This window comes from Theobroma umbraticum, unplaced genomic scaffold (assembly GCF_002168275.2).
Source record: "Theobroma umbraticum cultivar Fairchild unplaced genomic scaffold, ASM216827v3 scaffold_30.0, whole genome shotgun sequence".
NCBI lineage: Eukaryota > Viridiplantae > Streptophyta > Magnoliopsida > Malvales > Malvaceae > Theobroma > Theobroma umbraticum.
Window position 1 is genome coordinate 12555055 of NW_018397254.1, and position 7069 is coordinate 12562123.

General features: G+C 28.6%; 1 non-coding gene across 1 annotated transcript; it reads left to right on the forward strand.

Annotated features, from left to right (window-relative positions):
- The first annotated feature begins 972 nt into the window (after positions 1-972).
- LOC149527781 (small nucleolar RNA Z279/snoR105/snoR108) lies at positions 973-1076 on the forward strand. The gene has a single exon (XR_016352297.1). It is a non-coding gene; the product is annotated as a small nucleolar RNA Z279/snoR105/snoR108 (small nucleolar RNA).
- The last annotated feature ends 5993 nt before the right edge of the window (positions 1077-7069 follow it).

The following is a 7069-nucleotide window of genomic DNA, read 5'->3' on the forward strand; positions in this document are numbered from 1 at the left end:
TAATTTGTCTTGCATCTAATTATAAATTAAAATAATCAAGAAAAATAAGTGAGAGTTTCAAGAGCTAATATTTTATTGGTGCTAAAGCCTTATTGGGGTTGGGTTTTGATTATGACGAAATAGAAAAGAAGAGACGAGAATTCTCCAATTTTCCTTACTAAGCAAAAAACGTTACAATGGATTTATATACAAGCTGAAAGAGAACCTTATCATTAATATAATTACAAAAATAACTTTATTACTAATCAATAATTACAACTAATCCTTTTGCTTACAAATCTCAACACACCACTCAAGATGAGGATGTATGTTTACAATGTTCATCTTGCCAAGTACGTTATGGATCTGAGTTACTTGTAGTGCATTTATAAAAATATCTGCAACTTTCAATTGTGGGATCATAGTTTGGAGCTACTGTGCCATTCAATACCATTTCTCTTATGAAATGACAATCTAATTCAATATGTTTTATCCTCTTGTGGAAGATTGTGTTCCTACATATGTGCAAAGTCGATTGACTGTCGCAAAATAAGTCCACTGCTTTAGCATATTCTATACCAAAGTCCATGAGCAGATACAAAAATCATATAATTTCACAAGAAGCATAAGCCATTGCTTTGTATTTTGCCTCCATGGAGCTCCTGACCACCACAATTTGTTTCTTTGATTTCCAATTTATAAAAGCCAAGAAATATGCCAAAACCTGTGATAAATTTTCTAGTATCTTGACAACTGGCCTAGTCATTATTAGAATAAGGTTTTAATGTCAAATTGGCATTTGAACATAATAGTATGCCTAGGCCTGATGCACACGAAAGATACCTTAAAACCTTATGTGCAGCTTGCATACAAACAATGGATGGCTTATCCATAAACCGAGATATGACTTGCACTGCAAACATAATATCTAGTTTGCTACAAGTTTAAATATAACAACTTACCAACCAATTGATGATCCTTCAAGCAGTAAACGGGATATGATGAGTGGTCATTACTCGCAAGCGCTGGGAGATGGGTGTCCCCCTCAACGCCTGGTTACGACAACATGCGCATTCCCCTCTGTACCACCTAATCCCAATCTTGAAGGAAAATAAAAAAACTTACCAATCAATTGTCTATAGCTGGTCAAGTCATCTATTAGGGGATCATTGCAGCATCTGGAGATTTTTTTACTGTAATCAATTGAAGTTAATGTTGGTTTGGAACCAAAAAAGCCATATTCATCAAGTAACTCTAATGTGTACTTCCTCTAATAAACTGACTTACCCTTCACTAATCTAGCAATCTCCAAGCTTAAGAAATATTTGGGATTTCTCAAATCCTTCAGCTTGAAATTAGATACCAATTGTTGTTTGACTTCATTTGCAATTGTTACAAAGGGGCTAACTGCCAACTTGTCATCAACAAAAACTAAAATAGCTAAAAAGTTGTCGCTAGTACTTATGGTAAATAATTAGTAATCTGATTTTGATCGAGCAAAACCAAATTAGAGTAGTGAATCTGTAAGCTTTGAATTCCACTGTCGAGAAGCTTATTTCAAGTCATTGAGTGATTTTTGCAATTTACACACAAGTCTAGAATGTGTGGTGCACACCCCCTAGAGCTCATAATTAACCTGGTGAAAGCTGTATGTAAGCTATCTCGATTCAATCCCTATTGAAAATGGTATTATTAATGTCCAACTGTGAAAGATGGTACCTTTTGACTGCAACTAGGGCTAGGAAAGTCTAATTGTAGACTATTTTGCAACAAGACTAAAGGTCTCTTAATAGTCAATGCCTTCTTATTGACTATAGTCCTTGGTAACTATCTCTCTCTTATAGCGTTTTATGCTTCCATCAGAGTTGAGCTTCACCTTGTAAACCCACTTACATCTAACTACATGTAAGTCATTAAGTAATGATACAATGGTCCATGCATTATTCTCTTTAAAAACCCTTAATTCTTCAGCCATGGCATGTCTTTAGTGAGCATGTTTAGCAGCATGGTGATAGGAAGTAGGATCATGAATATGGTTAAAAGATGAGGTGAAAGCTCTATAAGGAGCTGAAAGTTAAAAGAGTAAAAAAGGTATTTTTGGATAGGATGTGTTGCGACACAATTGGTAGTTGTGTTGGGTAATTTACATTCTTATAGCTCTAGGTATTTGGGAAGTCTTCCAATTCACAGGCTTTTCTTAGGAGAGGTTTGCAAAGTAAGAGCAACAGGGGAATTTTGTTCATTGAGTTCAGAATCAAGTAGGTTAATAAGGATGGAAAAAAGGATGTGTGAGTCATTTTGGGAATTGGCCTCAACCCCATAAGTAGAGTCAGAAGAAGAAGGATTAATATGAGTGTTATAGGAAGAGTGTAAGTCATCACAATAACAAGAAGGAATTGCGGATTTGTTAGGAAAAGCATAATGCAACATATTAGAATCATTAGATACATTAGGATTAAAAACATCAAACCTATCAGCACATAGATCATTGTCGTAGTTCTTCATATCAAAATTATATGTTCAATAAAGACTACATCCCTAGATATGAAAACTTTGTGATTTCTCAAATCATAAACCTTGTATCCTATTACCATATTAAGATTCCTTAGAAAAATGCACTTTGTAGCTCTAGGCTCAAATTTTTATTGTCAACATGTTATAAGCTTAATGAGTCACACACATTAAGTGACATAATTTAGATTATATAAAGATAACCAATTAAGTTGGACTTAATTAGAATAGACCAAAAATAAAATGAAAAATTAATTAAGTTCACAAGAACTTAATTGAATTAAAATACAATTGTTGTATCTAGAGTTATAACTTAATTTGACTATATAAATATGTTATGTTAGCCAACTAAAACTTCAAGCCTCCAGCTACTTCTTAGCCGTTTCATAAAATAAGAGAAGAAAAATAATTTTCTTTGTTTGATTGAAATAAGATTCAACAAGAATTTTTAATTTTTTAGTTTTAGAAATAAAACTTGCTAATACAAGTAAAATCTTACTTTTGAGAATATCTTATTCAGTCACTATGTAGATTATTGTTAAAAACCAAACTCTTAAGTGGCTGAAGATTTGATAAATTCTAAAAGTGAAAAAGCAAAGATTTCGACTCTAGATTTTAGATTATTTTATTCTCTTTTCGAGTTACATGCTTCATCACAAGTCTTTAGATTTAATTGGCTCTTGATTACAATATCTAAAGTAAAATATGTAACTATTAAACTTATGAATATTCCTAATTAATTTAAAATTGTATGAAAAACATAAATATTGATCCTGTAAGATCCGGTTGTTTCTTTGATTAAATGTTGATTTATTTTTTCTTACGTTATATTTTTAATTTCTTAATTATTTTTATATTTAAACATGAGATCAAATCCCAACATCCTCCACCACCACTATGGCAAGTAGGAAATTCTAATTTGACAGAGGATGAAATAGGATATGACTGACTTCCTTTCTTTGTATATGTATATTTGGAATATTTATAGTTATTCATTTTTATTTTAAATGTTTAATATTTTGTGAAATGGTAATTTAATAATTATATAAATTTACAATTTGGTTTTGCATCAATTAGAATTTGATTATATGGTATAAATTTAAATTTCAATGTGAGGCAATTCCGATAGAAATCCAAGTAATTTTTTACAAAATTATGAGCCATTTTCTGATGGAAATGTCAAGCATTTCTGAAGAAAATATGGGCCATTTCCAATGTGGGAATTTATAAATTTTAAATATTTTATTCAATTCAAATAGAATGACAACAGAATGTGCTTCAACTATGGTCGATGGAACTCTCATTTTTCGACAAAATGGTATTACCAATTTAAGCTTTTCGGACAAAACAATTCATCGAGAAAACTGTTTTTTTATAAGTGATACTTGATTAAATAAAATAAAATAGATTAAATAATACATTTGAAATGTTTATTATTTATATGTAGTATACTTATCATATGAGAATTGATATAATGCATGAAAATTATATTCATGCTGATTAACTATAATTGTTGACGATGAGGATTTGAAACTAACCTTTGATAAGGAGATACATACACTTATTATTAAACAAAATGTTTAAGTGTTAATTTCATATTTTGTCTTATATTTCATGTTATTAACTATAAATAAAATTAAAATCCTGAGAAACTTAATTGATTATCCACAAGATGGATGGCTTCCAGCATCAGTCTTACATTTTATGTTGTACAAGTCAGCGAGTGAATAGTAAAATTCTGTATTAACTAGTTGATATAATTCAGCTTTTAAGTTAATCTTCCAAGCCCTCTTTTCAGTTAATTTTTTCTTTTTTTAAGTGATCCACAGGAAAAGGAGGAAAATTTTGGAAGAAAAAAAAGAGAGAACTAGAGAATATGCATACGTATCAAAAAAAAATTGTTATTGTACAAATAATAAATTTAATTAAAATTAATTACTAATATATGAATACTGTTAATTTTAAAATAATTAAAATTATTTGAAAAAATTTTTGTACTTGCATAACGGGCAACATTCTAATTATAAATTTAATAATTGGTCAAAAAAATTGAAAAAAAAAAACGACACATTGCACTTCACTATTTTGTCATTACACTTGCTAAAAATTCCTGACCAAAAGAAAACAATAATAATGGATAATAGAGCAGCCTATGTACCGGTCGGGTTCTCTTTTTTCAAAAGTTAAATAAAAAAAGTAGAGTGAAGGAACCCCACACCTCTGCAGCATGTTGAAGTCAATCACGTGATAAATAACAGACTGAAGTTAATTAGTCTAGTTAATCTCTAGTTAGTGTTAGATCTTTGTTAGATAACCAGAGTTAGCATTCTGTTGCTACTTGCATATAAATAGCAACTGTATAATATAATGGAGGTGTTTGGTACGTGAAGAGTGGATCACTTTATAAGGAAAAGGAGTTTACATCCTATGATACGTGAAGTTGTTGGAAATATAATTATACATGGATATCAAATTGCAACCATGAAAGGGAATGTGATTTCCCTTTGGATTAGAGGGAATATTTTTTTCCTTTGACCATCGGAAAGTAAAGTAGACCAAAATGATAAAAAGCCCCACGAGCTGAACTCTATGGGGAGGAGAGGGGGTTCCATTTGAATCTGGTGATGGGAGCAAGGAGGAAGGAGAGAGAAAAATGAAGAAAACAGGAAAAACCCATCATCAAAGTGCAAGAAAGAAGGAGAGAGAAAAAGAAGAAGAGCCCATCACCAGACAGCAACAAGGAACGAGAGAAAAGGAAGAAAAGAAAAACAGTTCATTAGAAAGGACGATAGGTGCGGAAAGAAATAAGAGAAATAAAAATGAAAGAAAGAAAGTTCCGTGGCAATTTAACTAATTAATTAATATTTTTATAAAATAATTTTAATTTATTTATTTATATTTTTAATATTTAAATAATTAATATTCAAATATTATGTTATTTTTTATATTATTATTTATTATTTTAAAAAATAAAGTTCAAAAAAATTAAAAATTTACATTAAAAAAATATAAGTTATTTAATTTTATATTTTCATACATAAAAATAATTTTATAAATTTATCTTATATTTTCAGTAAAATATTTTTAAACAAAATATTATAATATAATCATATTTTTTATAATCATTACTTTTTTATATTATACTAAAGTTACAAGTTCAATAATTGCATTTCCAACAATCACATACTCAATAATTATATTATTAATAATTATATTAATAATAATTACATTCTCAACAAAATACGAACACAACCAATAAATTAATAAGGTGAAATATCAGTTTTTCTAATTTTCCCTATCTGCTTCCTACTTTCTTATTATTCCAGTTTTCTCTCACTTTCTTTTATTTCCCTTCACTTTCTTCCATCTTTGAATCCTTTTGATTCTGAAAAACTATTAGGCTCAGCCTCATCGGCACCATTTAACTTAATTATATTATTAAATAATAAAGCATTATTTTATATCAATGTTTTGAAATATATTTTAAAATAAAATTAAAATATATACTATTTTTTAATAAAATAATATAATCAAACAGAGTCTAAAAATTTATTTTCAAACTCAATTTGAGTCAAGCTACCCATACGAGCCTGAAGGACTAACTCAATCTTTTGACAGCTCTAAATAAGAGAAGTTAAGAAATTCTTAAATCAAGATATAATACAAGAGATTAAAATTAAAATAAAAAATGAGCATATAGTTTTTGGGTCAAAGCAAAAGAGAAAACAAGTACTTTCTCGCAAAAGGTGTAAAATATAGTCGCCAAGTAATTAAGTTCTTAATATTGCTGCTGTAGCATGGTTTGATCTCTACTAATTTCTCAGTGACGAAGTCAACATTTCATGTTTAAGGTGAAGATAATGTTTATAAAACAGTAACACTAAAAGTTTAATGTTTAACAAAAATATAAAATAACTTAAATAGAAAAAAGCAACATAAAAATTACACAAATAATTCTAACAACATGTTAACTACAAAATAAAAACATTTTTTAATAACTATTACGTAGTAAGATTTGACATTTTTGATTGAGTTGGAGCGTTTTTCATAGAGTTGAAGACATTTATCATTGAATCAATGTCATAGCGTCGAATATTTTTTTTTCAATGAGAATAGTCAATGAATTTTTAAAAAAATTATTTAACATTTTATTATGAGTCACATTCTTAACGAGTTTTATAACAAAAAATACACGTTTTTATGTTGCAATAGAAATTAGATGAGTCAAGATAAGTAAGATCAATTTGTTGACAAGGAAATAAAATTTTTATACTCCCATCTTCTTCAACACTTGACATAGCTCAAAAGATGTGGATATATTTTTCAAAGCTTGATTATGAAGAATGTCAAGTTTAAATATATCTATTTAATAATTTAGATACATTTTATCATATTCAGTAAAGTCATTAGGCTATATTTATTTGTAAGGTTACAAATACTTTTAATATCAAACGATTCAAAATCATTTTGAGGGTCCAAAAATGTGTCAAGAGTGAGCAACTCTACCACATTCTTATTAAATCTAAAATCTAATTTTTGTAAAAGTGAGTCAATTAAAATTAATTGTTTGATTAATTAT